Source organism: Xenopus laevis, chromosome 6L, assembly GCF_017654675.1.
Source record: "Xenopus laevis strain J_2021 chromosome 6L, Xenopus_laevis_v10.1, whole genome shotgun sequence".
NCBI classification, from domain to species: domain Eukaryota; kingdom Metazoa; phylum Chordata; class Amphibia; order Anura; family Pipidae; genus Xenopus; species Xenopus laevis.
In genome coordinates, this window is record NC_054381.1 from 65,418,690 (window position 1) to 65,433,727 (window position 15,038).

Genomic DNA, 15,038 nt, shown 5'->3' on the forward strand with positions numbered 1-15,038 from the left:
TAGATACCATTACCAGTTGACCAGAGGTAATGTGAAAAAATCCACAAACGTTAAAAGTTTAAGAAACTTGCAAAATGGGAGCCATTTTTTCAAGATAGGAGTCCTCTAACAATGCAGGGCATGTGTGTAGCAGTATACTAAGTGAAACACGCATGTGTATTGATCTTCCCATGGAGTCCAATCCAATTCAGCACATTCAGACACAAAGCAAAAGATACCATGTTCATTTATCATCACAGACTACAAAGCTTGAAACTAAGGGGAAAATTTTTATTTGTAGGCCCAAAGATGAAAAAAGGTTATACAAACAAAACACCCATAGAAGATGGGCTTCATCAAATTGCACTGCGCGTCAAAAATAACGTCGCGCGTTAAAACTCATACTTGCGTCCGCGACAAAATATTTTTGACGCGCGACAAAATCGGCCCGCGCGACTCGTTTCGCGAATTTTTCGCCGTTTCGCGAATTTCGCTGGAAATTCGCGAATTATTCGGCGAAGCGAAACGCGACAGATTCGCCCATCACTATCTATGGGGGCTTGGCATGGTGGCGTTATGACGAGCAATTCCGTCAGAGGCTAGCTGCCAATCCGGGTATGAGATGGGATCAGCTGGACATGCCGCTGTGGTTACGGTTGATGACCGCGCAGAAGGCGTCGCCCTTTCAGAGGAGCGCCGGGGGGAGACAACCAGGGCCTTCTCCGGCGGTCAACAAATTTGGTTATTGCTGGCAATTTAATGAAGGGCAGTGCAAGTGGGGAGCCTCATGCAAATACAAGCATGAATGCTCAGGATGTGGAGGGACACACCCCTACTCTAAGTGTTTCAAGAAAGGAAAAGGGGGAACAAAGTCGGCGGAGGCTCAAAAAGGGGAGGACCCCGGTGAACCTCGACGTGATGCGGCCATGGTTAGACAGGTACGTTAGGCGAGAGGATGCGGCGCTGTTGAGGGAGGGGTTTCAGTGGGGTTTTAGGATACCGTTCCAACCGCGTTCTCAAGGGGAGGTTCATGGGAACCTAAAATCGGTTGAGCAGAGATAGTTCACCAAAAACTTAGCAAAGAGGTGGAATTGGGCCGGATGGCAGGCCCATTTGCAGCCCCTCCATTGGAAGACCTGAGGGTATCTCCACTGGGGGTGGTTCCGAAGAAGGAGCCTGGGAAGTTCCGCCTCATTCACCATCTTTCCTACCCCAAAGGCGCATCGGTGAGCGATGACATTGACCTGGAACTTTGTTCTGTATCGTACACGTCTTTTGACAAGGCACTGGCTGTGGTCAAGGGGGCGGGAGCAGGAGCTTGGTTGGCCAAGGCGGACATAGAGTCGGCATTTCGTCTGCTTCCCATTCACCCAGACTGCCACCATCTTCTAGGATGTGCTTTTGCTGGTTACTTTTACGTTGACCTGTGTTTACCGATGGGCTGTTCCATCTCATGTTCGTACTTTGAGACGTTTAGCTCCTTTGTGGAGTGGGTGGTACGGAAAAAGTCTGATTCGAAAGGTTTGGTGCACTATCTTGACGATTTTCTTTGTGTAGGCCCCGCAATCTCGGATGAATGCCTGCACGTGTTGGAGATGCTACAGGAAGTGGCGGACGAATTTGGGATCCCTCTAGCACCGGATAAGACGGTGGGACCAGTATCTTGTCTCTGCTTTCTGGGGTTGGAAATAGATACGAGGGCAGGTGAATGCCGGCTGCCGTTGGAAAAGTTGACCGAGTTGAGGGGTTGGGTGGTTAGATTGTAAAAACGGCGCAAGGCTACGGTGAGAGAGGTGCAGTCACTACTGGGCAGGCTCAATTTTGCTTGCAGAGTGATTGTCATGGGCAGGGTTTTCTGCAGACGGTTGGGCAAATTGCTGTCTGGGACCGTAGCACCCCACCAACATGTGCGGTTGCCGAAAGAGGTGAGGGATGATTTGCTGATTTGGCGTCGGTTCCTGGACTCGTTTAACGGTAAGCTGATATTCCCGGAGAGTGAGGTCGCTAACAAGGACATTCAGCTTTTCACAGATGCCGCTGGTAGTCTAGGTTTTGGCGCATATTTGGAGGGTCGGTGGTGCGCGAAGGAGTGGCCGGAACAGTGGCGGGTCGACGGGCTGACCCGGAACCTTTGTTTCTTGGAACTGTTTCCCATTATAGTTGCCTTGTTTCTTTGGGGCGCACATTTGGGCAACAGAAGGGTGATATACGTGTCTGACAACATGGGAGTGGTGCAGGCTATAAACAGGCAGTCGGCTTCCTCGGCTGAGGTGGTGCGGCTTTTAAGGGTCTTGGTGTTGCGTTGTTTGCAGCTCAATGTGGGTTTCCGGGCGGTGCACCTTCCGGGAGTTGAAAATGAGATTGCTGACTCTTTATCTCGCTTTCAGTGGGAGCGCTTTCGGCGACTGGCACCAACGGCAGACGAGGAGGGCCATCATTTCCCGGAGCATCTGTGGCAGCTCGGGACGTCCGACTTGGAGGGTTAGTCAGATCGTCTGTGGCCGACTCAACATGGGCAGCGTACGGTAAGGTCTGGGCCGAGTGGGAACAGTTGGGCAATTGGGCAGGGGGTGCACATTCCCCACAGGACAGACAGGAACTCATGTTTTGGTGGGTGTATTGGATGGCTGAGCAGGGCAGGTCTGTGGCGCAGATTGAGAAGGGTAAGGCAGCTCTTTCGTTCTGGTTTAAGGTAAGAGGCTGGGAGGATTTGACTAAAAGTTTTGTCATTAGACAGGCGCTCAAAGGGCTGACGAGGGGTCGCACCCGACAGGACTCCAGGAGACCTTTATCGGTCACCACGTTACACGGTTTGGTTGGGGTACTGGGGGAGATATGTTTCTCTGTATACGAAGCAGCGTTATTCCGGGTGGCTTTTGTTTTGGCGTTTTTTGGCGCCTTCAGGGTGGGGGAACGGGTGCCAGGTGGGAACTAAAGTCTAGTAAAAAATAATAATTTAAACATAAAATAAACCCTATAGGATTGTTTTGCCTCCAATAAGTATTAAATATATCTTTGGATCAGGAACAAGGTCTTGCTGTATTATTACAGAGTAAAAGGAAATACTTTTTAAAACTTTGGATTATTTGGATAAAATGGAGTTCATGGGAGATACCTTCCCGGAATTTTGAGCTTTCTGGATAAAGGATTTCCAATTAACAGATCCCATACCTGTACAAACCCAGCTTAATTGGAATACTGTTGACTGCAATTTGTTGTGCTATACTTTGCATAGTACCTCAAGATATCATTAAATACTAATTTAATGAACTGATTAACTAACTAAAGTGAGTAGAAAAATAGAATTAGTGAAAAGGAACCTGTTATGATTGTGGTCTGCTTAGAACTGACCAGAAAAACATCATCAGAATGGGCCACACTGTGGCCACTGTGTTCCCAAGTAAAATCCTGGTCACAAATCTGCATTCATGCACAGTTGTGGAGATTAACACCAGTCAAATGTAGCTAGTAATATAGAGAAATCCCTCTTAATTCCTTTTGCTGTAACTGCACCTTATCAGCAGGGGAGGAAAAATAATGTAATGTGATCTCCTGCCCTCATATAGTAACTTGATATTATAGATTGCTATCTCCATTAACATTAATTGCTCCGTGCATCAAATGAGAGTGAGATGACTGTTAATATGTTTAAATTATAATCAGTATAAGATTTAATTTTGAAGTACACATCACTCAAGGTACTAGGTTTGCTCAATCTTGCAATTGTATGTCATTATACATAAAAAAAAACAGTTAATTATGCTACTGAAACAAGTCTATTGTATAACATTTCAGTGTAACATTTTATCAAAAAGTCAAGCAGTCAAAGAGCATTGTAATTTATGCTTTTTCTCCCTGTGATAATTTTAACTGAGTTTCAAAAGGTTATAGAAGTGGTATATCTTGGATAAGGTTAGATAAATGTTATGTGGGAATGATTCCTTTTGGCATTAATGCTCATAGTGAGCATGAAACACAAGAAATCTAAAATATTCATCAAACTTATAAAGTACTTTTGGAATTCATAACCTGATAAAAATGTAATCATACTTTTACTCGATAAACACAAGACAACTATAGAATGTGTAATGGCAGCCTTTTCATGTATCTTAGTTAGAGCTTTAAATACCCTTAAACATTTATACATGTCTATATGATAGCTGTAACAAGCAAAGTGAAAATATAATAAAAATCTAAAAGCTTACGTCAGGGGGTCAGGACAGGCAGCTAAAACCATAAATGGTTAATAAGCAAAAACAGAGTGTTAAAACAGGATAATTGAGTTAAGGCACAAATTGTATAAACAGTTTTGGTCAAGGAGGAAAGAGGAAACATGGAATTTAAAAATGCAGAGCCACCAAGAAAATGGAGCACAGCATCATATAGGAGAGAGGATGAGTTACACCCCCCCCCCCAACAAGAATAAACACGCTGCCACACTTACAGGGAAACCAGCACTGAGAGAAAACATGGGCATGCCTAGAGGGATGTCAAAGAGGAGGAGAGCACAGCCGGAGAAAAGTGAGGTAAGAAGGCGTGCATAACAGTGTAATATTGACCATCATTGTTTTCTGTTTGTTTATTTTTATAATGTATGAAGTATAATACAAAATATATTAAACATTAGTAGATAACAAACATGACAATGGGACTCCTCAATTGACCTTTTGCCTTCAGCTTTCCCATTGAACCCCTTAGTTACACACAGTAATGAAACACAAGGAGCCAGAAATGGTGAAAATGGCCAAAGCATTTATTAACATTTTATCAAATAAAAAGGACCTTGCCAGCCTCACTCCGATGCAATATTCAAAGCCAGAATTCCATAAGGGGTCGCTACTATGCTCTGCCGCTCCTCACTTGAGATCAGCACTATTATATCCACCACTGAGTATTAGGCTGCCTCTACCTACAGAGAGGATGGCCCCAACCTCTGCTATGAACAGGAGCTGCATCTCCCACCATGAGAGAAGTTCAGCAGCCCTGCTGTCGGTCCTGGAATCTGCAGTGAGTCGATTATAGGAAATCCAAGCAGGCTGTGACCTAGCACAAGCAGTAGTAGCGTCTGTATCAATCAACCCACTGTGCAGTCACAGGAGAGAACCTCCTTTCTCCCTCTTCTAAATTTACCTGTGCAGTACTCTGGCAAGGTCCTACCGCCACAACGAGCCCAACTGGAAACCTTCACACATTCTGTACCACAGTATGCAAAACAGAACTAACTACATTCCTTAAATATCTTTAAATAATCTATGACCATGTGCAATTGCCGGTATAACCAGTTACCTCCCTGTGGATGTATAATTGTTTGACAGGTTATAGCAAGGTGAACTTCCAACTAGGTTGCCTGACATATCAGCCCAAATAGTTTACTGCTAAGAACAGGAGCCCATGTGGTGGACTATGATGCTAACATGGTAGGCAATTTGATTCCATCCCAGATACCAAATTTACCCTTCTGCTCTGGGGGCCCTCAGCTACCCCTGTCAATTCTGAGGGTAGGGTCAACAACCACTTACCATGCTTCTTCCATAGAAGCTCTGTAAAAACCCCCTCCAGCCGTTTTTTACCTGGCTCAGAGGATAAGGTGAACCAACCACTTACCATGCTGGTCCCATAGCTGCCCGCTCCGACAGTCCATCCACGATGTGGAGACTCGCTCCGACAGCCCAACCTTGCTGTGCAGACTCGTTCCGACAGGCCAATCATGCTGTAGAGACTCGCTCTGTCATGCTGTCCCACTCTCCGACAGCCCAAACATTCTGTGGAGACCCGCGGTCCGACAGCCCCCATGCTGTGGAGCCTCGCGCTCTGACAGCCCTTCCACGCTGTGGAGCTCTGCGTTCCGACAGCCCTTCCATGCTGTGGAGACCCCATGCTCCAACAGCCCAAACATGCTGCCCAGCTCTCCGACAGCCCAAACATGCTGGGAGACCGCAGTCCGACAGCCCCATGCTGTGGAGCCTCGTGCTCCGACAGCCCCTCCACGCTGTGGAGCTCAGCTCTCCTTCCGCCCTTCCACGCTGTGGAGCTCCGTGCTCCGGCAGCCCTTCCATGCTGTGGAGATCTGCTCTCCCGACAGCCCTTCCATGCTGTGAAGATCCGCTCTGCGACAGCCCTTCCATGCTGTGAAGTGCTGTGCTCAGACAGCCCTTCCATGCTGTGGAGCACCTCGCTCCGACAGCCATTCCATGCTGTGGGGACCCGCTCTCCGATAGCCCTTCCATGTTGTGGAGGCCCACGCTCCAATTGACTTCTGCCCAGACAATCAAAACTAGGCTCTATGAAAATAAAAGCTAGCATTGTGCCGGGAATTAAGCTTAACTATGGTAAACCTACCTCTCTCCCTGGCTCACAAAGGGAAGCTGCAATAGCAGGCCCATATGATCTAGTATTGTGGCCTGTTAATTCTATATACTTGCCCAAATACAATTAACTGCCTCTAACCCCCAATAGCTATGCTAGCCGAGTGGCATGAAACTGCAAGCAACTTTGTGCTACGTGTACGGTAGTATTATTACTATTATTTTTGTTTTTTTGCAGGCGCTATGGATTTTATGGAAACTTAAATAATAAAGTGAAATTAACCCCTTTCCCAGAGAGAATGCTTGCAATAATCAAAGGCCATGCCCCTTCCTGGACTACCTGGCATGCTGGCCACCCAACAGCTAGGGGTCAAGTGGGCAAGTGTAACCAGGCAGCCACTTTTCACTACTCCTGCAGGACCCCTTCCCATCAAGAGCATGTCTAGCTACCCATTGGCTACTCAGCCCAATAAACTCTGGCCATCGCCCCCCAAGGCAAGCACCCTGACATTGTTGCAAGACACAGGCACTGTGTGAACTATTGTATGTTGGCGTTGTCTGCTATAAATAAATATATATATATATATATATATATATATACATACATACATACTGCATATGCACACACCCTTAAATACTGTAATCTACATATGGTCCACTGTCTCTCTGTATAGTCCAACTACAGCTCTCTATATACTCTAATGAGTTGCAGTAGCAGCAGCTCAGTGTCACAGGCTGTATTTATTTATAATACAGACGATGCCTTTAGGACCCAGGCTGACTTCCATGCTGTCTCAGTGACTATAGTGAGATGAACTGCTGTAAAACAGCAAACAAACAGCAAGAAACTAACAAACAGCTTCCCAAATAGTTCTACCGCCAAAGCCAGTAGTTTAATTAGGAGTTAATGTGAATATACTGCAGCTTATAACATTATATTACAGAGAGAGCTCTGCCTCATGTTTCTACCTGCTCAGAAGATAAGGAAGTGAACAGCTTCTTCCCCTGACATCACATCCCATTCTTTCTCCGCCCCCAGCCTAGCTTTCCCCTGCCTTAACTCATTCCTTCTCACCCACTCACAGCTACATCTGATTCTGCCAATCTTTAAAGATAAACCAGTGTAATCTGGCTGCTGGTCATTCGAAACCCTTGTCATGCAGCCCCTGCGTTTATAGCTCCAGGGCTTTCCTATCTCCTTGCAGCGTGATAAAAAAACTCATAATCAAGTAAAGGCAAAGACACACACTCAGTTTCAGGGAGATTATTCTCCCGTTGATAAATCACCTCTTCTTCGGGGCGACTAATCTCCCTGAACTGCCTTCTGCCGGCTATAATGTAAATCACCGGCTGGATGGCACTCAGAGCGCATTGTTTCCGGAGTCGCACGAAGTTTCCTCGGAAAACAAAACGCACCGATTGCCATCCCACCACTGATTTACATTCTAGCCAGCGGGAGGCAGTTTGGGGGATTAGTCGCCCAGAAGAAGAAGAGATTTGTCACTGGTCGACTAATCTCCGCCAATCTGAGCGTGTGTTTGTAACAGGGTGCTGCTCAGACTGGGCAGATTTCTTAGCCACCTTGGGATGCACCATGTGCTCTGCAGGGCTTCACTATAAACTTCAGCTAATCTGCAGTGCAGACTCAGTAAAGTTGCTGAAAAAACACAGTAAATACAGCAGAGCACATACAACATGATGCAGAGGCGATATTATCTTCTAGAAGAGAATACTATACTTTTTCATTAACAGAACACTGACAGAGCTCTTACCGCTCCCATAGATCTTAAAGGAATAGTAACACCAAAGAAATGAAAATCGTAATGAAAATATAATGTACATTTGTGCTGCACTGGTAAAACTGTCATGTTTGCTTCAGAAACTCTACTATGGTTTATATTAACAGCCTCATGTATAGCCACAGGGGCAGCCATTCAAAGCTGAAAAAGGAGAAAAGGCACAGGATACACAGCAGATAACAGAACTTATCTGTTATCTACTGTGAGAAGTGCTTGAATGGCTGCCCCGTGGCTACACAGCAGCTTGTTTACAGTATATGAACTATAATTGTGTTTTTGAAGCAAACACGCCAGTTTTACCAGTGTAGGTAATTGGCATTCCTTTAAAACACTTTCATTTTTTGGTGTTACTTTTTCTTTAATGCACTGGGGAGGGGCCAGATCAGTTGGCTGTATTCACTAGGGTGTTTAGGATGGCCTATTGCAGATATATAATAGTCTCGTATATATTCTCCACTGATTTAATCTATGATATCAAACAATGAGGTTTAACTTCAGAAATCACTTATAGCCTGTTTTGGTCCTAATAAACAGTAACATTAACAAGTTCTAATTGCAAATCCTGGTAAGCGTGTTGGTATAGCCCAAAGAATTTTCCCTTAATTCAGGCATCATTACATCCCTGTGGGGGAGATGCACTGAATACTTCTGCATGGTGTCACTTTAGGCACCTGGCATCAAAATGATGCATGCACCAGATTTTTTTAGGTGGTTGTTTGCTGAGTCAACTGACACGGGCCATTGTGTGGGGGAGGGCAGGTTCTTTTAGTCAATGTGCAAGATGTACACAACTGCAATTGTACTTGTGATATGTAAACAACCCCTATAGAGTACAATTCCTAAGGCAATTAACTTCTTGAAGGACAGGTAACCTCAAAATGTGAAAACAAAATTACATTTAAATTTGTATTAGTTAATTGAGCAGGTACAAATAAATTATTTCTTGGCAAGAAAAATCTTATTTTATGTGAGAGGTTTTAATTCTATAGTCCAATATAGAGCCAAACACATTTTGTTCTACCTAGCTCAACTGTTATCTGCCATGTTAACAAGAGCCATTTTGCCTTATTCAACTTGAATGACTGCCACCATGGCAACACAACAGCTTAAATATATACACTTTAGTGGTGTTTCTGATGAAATTAAGCAATTTTTACCAGTGCAGAGTAACAATGCATTATATTTAAATGTATACAAACATTTTCATTTACTGTTCCTTTAATTAGTCAAGCAACAACATCACTTACCTGCCACCTATGGTCTGAGAATCAGTTTAAATTAAGTTTCTATCAAGGAGGAAATTTGTTTTTAGCTTTCCATATGAGAGAGGCCTAGTCCTAGGCACATAGCACGTGTTCATATTAAGGCTCATAGTTGTATGTAAATAATACGAGCCAACAATCTCTTTCTAATAAATGATAGAGGTGCTCCTGTTACCCTTTAATACGGTACCTAATATGTATGTATATGTATGTATATGAATATAAGAAGGCAGTACAATATAAATGACAGCCCAACATATGTTATAAATGCTAACAATTAAAATAAGTGAAGAATAAAGGTAGGTTCCGATTTGGGATCTCTTAATTACAGTTAGCAAATAACAGAGCCATAAATTAGCAAAAAAAAATCTATTTTGGAAGGTCTCCGTAAATAAGCCATTGTTGTCTTTCACAGTAGGAAAATATACAACAACTCAACTTATCCACAAAATGGTAAAATGGATATCAGTAAATCTGCTCATCAGAAACTGGCAGCAAGCGGGTCAGACACAAAAACAAGGATCAAAAACCTTAAAGCATATCTCCAAGGGAACTGATGCATATTTATTTATTTTTTGGTAAACACTTTGCTTCAGAAGTTGTCAGATATTAATAATATTAAAAATATTAAAGTTGTCAGCTATAAACTGCTAAATGGTCAGCTGGTAATGGTTTGGAGCAGAATAATAATCAGAGTAATCATTTGGCTTTGTATATTTGAAGTTTATGGGATGCATCCAGTTTCTTATACAAGGAAGTCTTTTACATTCTTACATAGATTGGATTCATTTGAAAGGAGATCATTATATGTTGTATGTATATGTGTGTTTAAAGGGATACTGTCATGGGAAAAAAAAAATTCAAAATGAATCAGTTAATAGTGCTGCTCCAGCAAAATTCTGCACTGAAATCCATTTGTCAAAAGTGCAAACACATTTTTTTATATTCAGTTTTGAAATCTGACATGGGGCTAGACATATTGTCAATTTCCCAGCTGCCCCAAGTCATGTGACCTGTGCTCTGATAAACTTCAATCACTCTTTACTGCTGTACTGCAAATTGGAGTGATATCACCCCCTCCCTTCCCCCCCCAGCAGCCAAACAAAAGAACAATAGGAAGGTAACCAGATAACAGCTCCCTAACACAAGATAACAGCTGCCTGGTAGATCTAAGAACAACACTCAATAGTAAAAACGCATGTCCCACTGAGACACATTCAGTTACATTGAGAAGGAAAAACAGCAGCCTGCCAGAAAGCATTTCTCTCCTAAAGTGCAGGCACAAGTCACATGACCAGGGGCAGCTGGGAAATTGACAAAATGTCTAGCCCCATGTCAGATTTCAAAATTGAATATAAAAAAATCCGTTTGCTCTTTTGAGGATTTCAGTGCAGAATTCTGCTGGATTCAGCACTATTAACTGATGCATTTTGAAAAAAACATGTTTTCCCATGACAGTATCCCTTTAAGTTTTGATAATGATATCTTGTGTAATTTGTGTAAAAAAACTGAAAACACATTTCCAGATTTCTACTCTAAGAAAAGGAGAATAAAAATGTAATTGTGAATGGCAAAAGGATCATGGCTGGCTTTTGATGATGAAAATCTAAGCAAGAGTGGCAGACCACACATTATAATATACTTTTCAATAATTCGAGGACAGAGACCCTGTGGAAGAGGGCTTTACTCAGGGTCGGACTGGGGGCCCGGGGCCCACCGGGACTCCAGTCCAGGGCCCCCCTACAGGCCCCCGTCCCCCTGCTGCAACGCGCCGTGCGGCGCCCTTCAGTGTGCATGCGCACACGGTGGCCTCCTCTGTGTGCATGCGCGCACGGCGCTGCGTCTGCATGCATGCGCGCGCTGCGTCTGCACGCATGCGCACACTGCGCATCGACGAAGATCCTTTTTTTTTTTTCAAAAAACAAGCATCGGGGGAAGGGGCCTGGCCCGGCGGGGCCCACGAGGGTCGGGGCCCATCGGGTTTTTTCCCGGTGTCCCGCCGGGCCAGTCCGACACTGGCTTTACTTATTGTGAGACTAGCTAGGGTTAATATATTTTCATTTTCATAAGTCCAGGCGGGTGACTCCAGAGGCGGGTTCATAATGTTAGAGAGTAGGACTATGATGTGCCAATCAGTGATTAGCCATTTGCCAATTCATTGAATGAGAGTCTTGTCTGGATTTCTTAGGGCTCCTACAGACGAGCGTTTGAAGCTGTCCTCCCCAGCGTTCTGTTTTTATGCGTTCAGCCGCAGGGGAGCGCAGGAGTAGACGCATTCAGTTTTTTTCAACGGGGCTGTACTCACACAGGCGCATGTAGGCGCCGAAGACAGGGTAAATGCAGCATGTTGAGTTTCAACCTGCGTTCGGCGCCTACATGCGCCTGTGTGAGTACAGCCCCATTGAAAAAAACTGAATGTGTCTACTCCTGCGCTCCCCTGCGGTTGAACATATAAAAACGGAACGCAGATGAGCGCAGCTTCAAACGCTCGTCTGTAAGAGCCCTTAGTTAGGAGAGTACAGTTTTTTTTTCTAATTATGAAAACTAGACAGCCCTTATAAAGACAAGATCTGGGTCAAAACTGGACAGGTGGCCCCATGCTCAGGGCAGCTATACTAAACAGTTCTATGCTCACTGTCGGACTGGCACACAGGGATACCAGGAAAACTCCCGGCAGGCCCAGGTGTCAGTGGGCCCTCATGCTGCTTAACATTTGGCCTATTTCATGGTCGTTTCTTATTTCTATGAGAACAAAGAGGCTTAACAGATTGAATAATAGATTATAGTATGTAAAGAAAAGAGTCTAGGAGAATAGAGGTTGAGTGAGGAGAGGCAGAAAATAGTACTGAGAGTGGACCCCTAGTCTGAAGTTTTTTGGTGGGCCCCTGGTCTAAAGTTTTTTGGTGGGCCCCTGGTGTCCCAGTCTGGCACTGTCTATGCTCCTCTGAGAAACACAGTGTGGTCCTAATATTACCCAATCAGCACCCACCACAGCAAGAACCCAGGGAAGTTCTCAAGTCTCAGGGATGCAATCACTGAAGTATACTAGCAGTTGGACACATGTAGACAGACAGTCTTATGTAGAAACCGTAAAATTCTCCTGGAAACATTAATCATGCAAAATATAAATACTTTGAATATCCAGTATACAGAATGCAGCATTTTCCTTTATGTTATGTATTGCTCCTGGATCCCAAGACTTTTTTTTTTTTAATTTGAGAGTGGGAGTTATAGTTCTAGTTAAATTACTCCACTATTTCTGCAAGAGCATACCTGAGAAAGCGTGTCAAATGCAGGTGTGCTCTACTTTGAGAGCAGCAGGATTTAATTTGATCCCCCCCCCTTCCAAGTTCCTACAAAACTTTGGCTTGCTGCTGATTCTTTTGCTCATGATTGCGTGCCAGAAGACATAAATATAACTATAGCTCCTAACTTCACTACCAATCTTTTTTAGCCAAGAGCCAAAAACAAAACTTATCTGCTAGACAAAACAAGAGAAGAATATCAGTCTGTGTGGGAGTATCTATACCACTGTTACTGTAGCTTCCTGGGGCTGAATAGTTCACTGGATCTGTGGTGATTAAACATTTTTGCTACATGTCAAATCCACGTGTAACATTTCTACTCTTTTGTAAGGAAACACTGCATAGTTTCACATTAGAAAAACAAAATACTATTAAAAGGTTGTATAAGGATATACTAAACTCATTTATCACCAGGCATTCTCTGTATAAATAAATGCTCTGCAACTTTTAATAAAATTAATTTCCTTACATAAACATGCCAGAACCATGGTGCCTGCAGTTACCATGTACCCGTTCCAGCATGCAGCCTACATGCCTTCCCCTCCTACCCTTCAGGAATATAGAGCTGATGGAGGCAGCCATTGCTATATTATTTGGGACAGCCACAGGTCTCTGTGCTCAGAAACAGTAAAGAGACCTGTGGAAATTCTGCAAGGCAGGTAGACAGTATGCAAAGTGCAAAGTGGATGTAATTGATCCTTTATCTCATTAATTTCATAATAATCTTTACTAATGTCAATCAAGTTTAACCTTTTAAATAAAACCTGCTTAACTGCTAATTTCTTTTTCACAAGTGTTTGTACTTTGTGCTATTTAGAGTTACTTAAACTAATTTATGTATTTCTGAACCCAGCCTAGGGCTGTGTTTATATATAGACACCTAAGGGCTTGTGTCTAGGACTGCAGCTTAAAAAGGGCAGTCCTCGTGCCTAGATAACAAATTATTTTTTTGGTATGAATGTATCTCCCCAGCCACAGCCGGAGACTTTTGGGCAAATCTGGCCTCTAAGCTGGGGGGGGGGTAGGAGTGCACATCTCGCTCTAGTCGGTGCAAGTGACGTCATAAGGTATATCATTATTGTCCTCTGGGAATGTTTATATCATTATTATTATTATTATAGGTTATTTGCTACCTCTTATGCTCAGGTTTAGGGATATTGTATTGGAATAAAAACTGATTGTGCTTGTGAGTAACTTAATTGGAAAACTCTTTCTTGATATTCTTGAAAAATGTGTAGAAATCTCTAATTAACTAAATAACAGTGCTCAACCAGCAATTATATGTAAGATGTTCTGTGAGAGATAACGGAGATACAATGAACTGCTAGAAATAATAAAATTAATGAAGCAAGATAGTGTCCCCTTATATGAAATCCTGTGTTACTAATTTAAGTAAAAGTGTCTTGTGCTTTAACATATCGTGATGTCCTTGGCACCCTTTTAACAAGCACAGTGCTACAAGCTTCTATTAGAGAACAGTATTTTTGCCGCTTTATCCTCTGACCTAGTAACAGTCTGAGTACAGAAAACACCACAATATACAGTTAGGCTCTTATGTTTTAATACACATGGCAGATTTGGTAAAATCTTGTAAATTTTTTGAAAAATATGTGTGATCCTGCAAAACACCATTTTTACATTTAGGAATATTGATCAGGTAAAGCTATTTATCATCACCCAATTGTGGTAATAACTGAAAACTCACAGATTGCCCTAATCAAATGTTTACATATCCTTGAATGTCTAGGCTGATAATATACACTAAAGTTGGCATTCACATGTTGAGATGGCATTCATGGCAGTGAAGGGTGAGTATCCACACCTGTACCTGCCTACCTTGTTTGATTGTAATTAGTGTCAGTGTATACAAAGTTAATGGGTTGCTTTGCTCTTGAGAAACCCATGTCCATTTTATCCAGGGCTGTAATGACATTGCTGGTTACTGAAGCATCAGTACATCAAAGAACTGTCATAGGATCTGCAAGCAAAAAGATCCAAAGATTTGAAAGCTCAATAAGCTTTTGAAGCCAAGTTCATGTAGACCAATAAAGATTTTAGACACAATTGTGAGGAACATTTGTTGATGTGCACAGAAAAACTCACAAGCTACTGAAGACTGAGCTACTACTGAAGACAGGCTTCTCTGAAACAAAGTGATGTGGCTGTTGCCAATACTTGAAAAAAAATGGTCTGCAGGATAAAGTTGGCAAAAAAGCCATTGCTGCATCAATGCCACCAAAAGATATTGCTTACAATAAACAATACACCACCTAGAGAAGCCTTAACATTTCTTTAAATGAATGCTGATACGTAAATTTATGATTTAAAATATAAATATCATGTTTGGAAAGAAGTCGGCAAGGCATTTGAATTGGACCACATTATCCC

At 43.1% G+C, this 15,038-nt stretch overlaps 1 protein-coding gene across 3 annotated transcripts in view; it reads right to left on the bottom strand.

The window, feature by feature from the left end:
* Window positions 1–15,038, bottom strand: part of LOC108719003 (calcium/calmodulin-dependent 3',5'-cyclic nucleotide phosphodiesterase 1C) — a 433,183-nt gene that overhangs the window by 316,036 nt on the left and 102,109 nt on the right. The window lies entirely within an intron of this gene.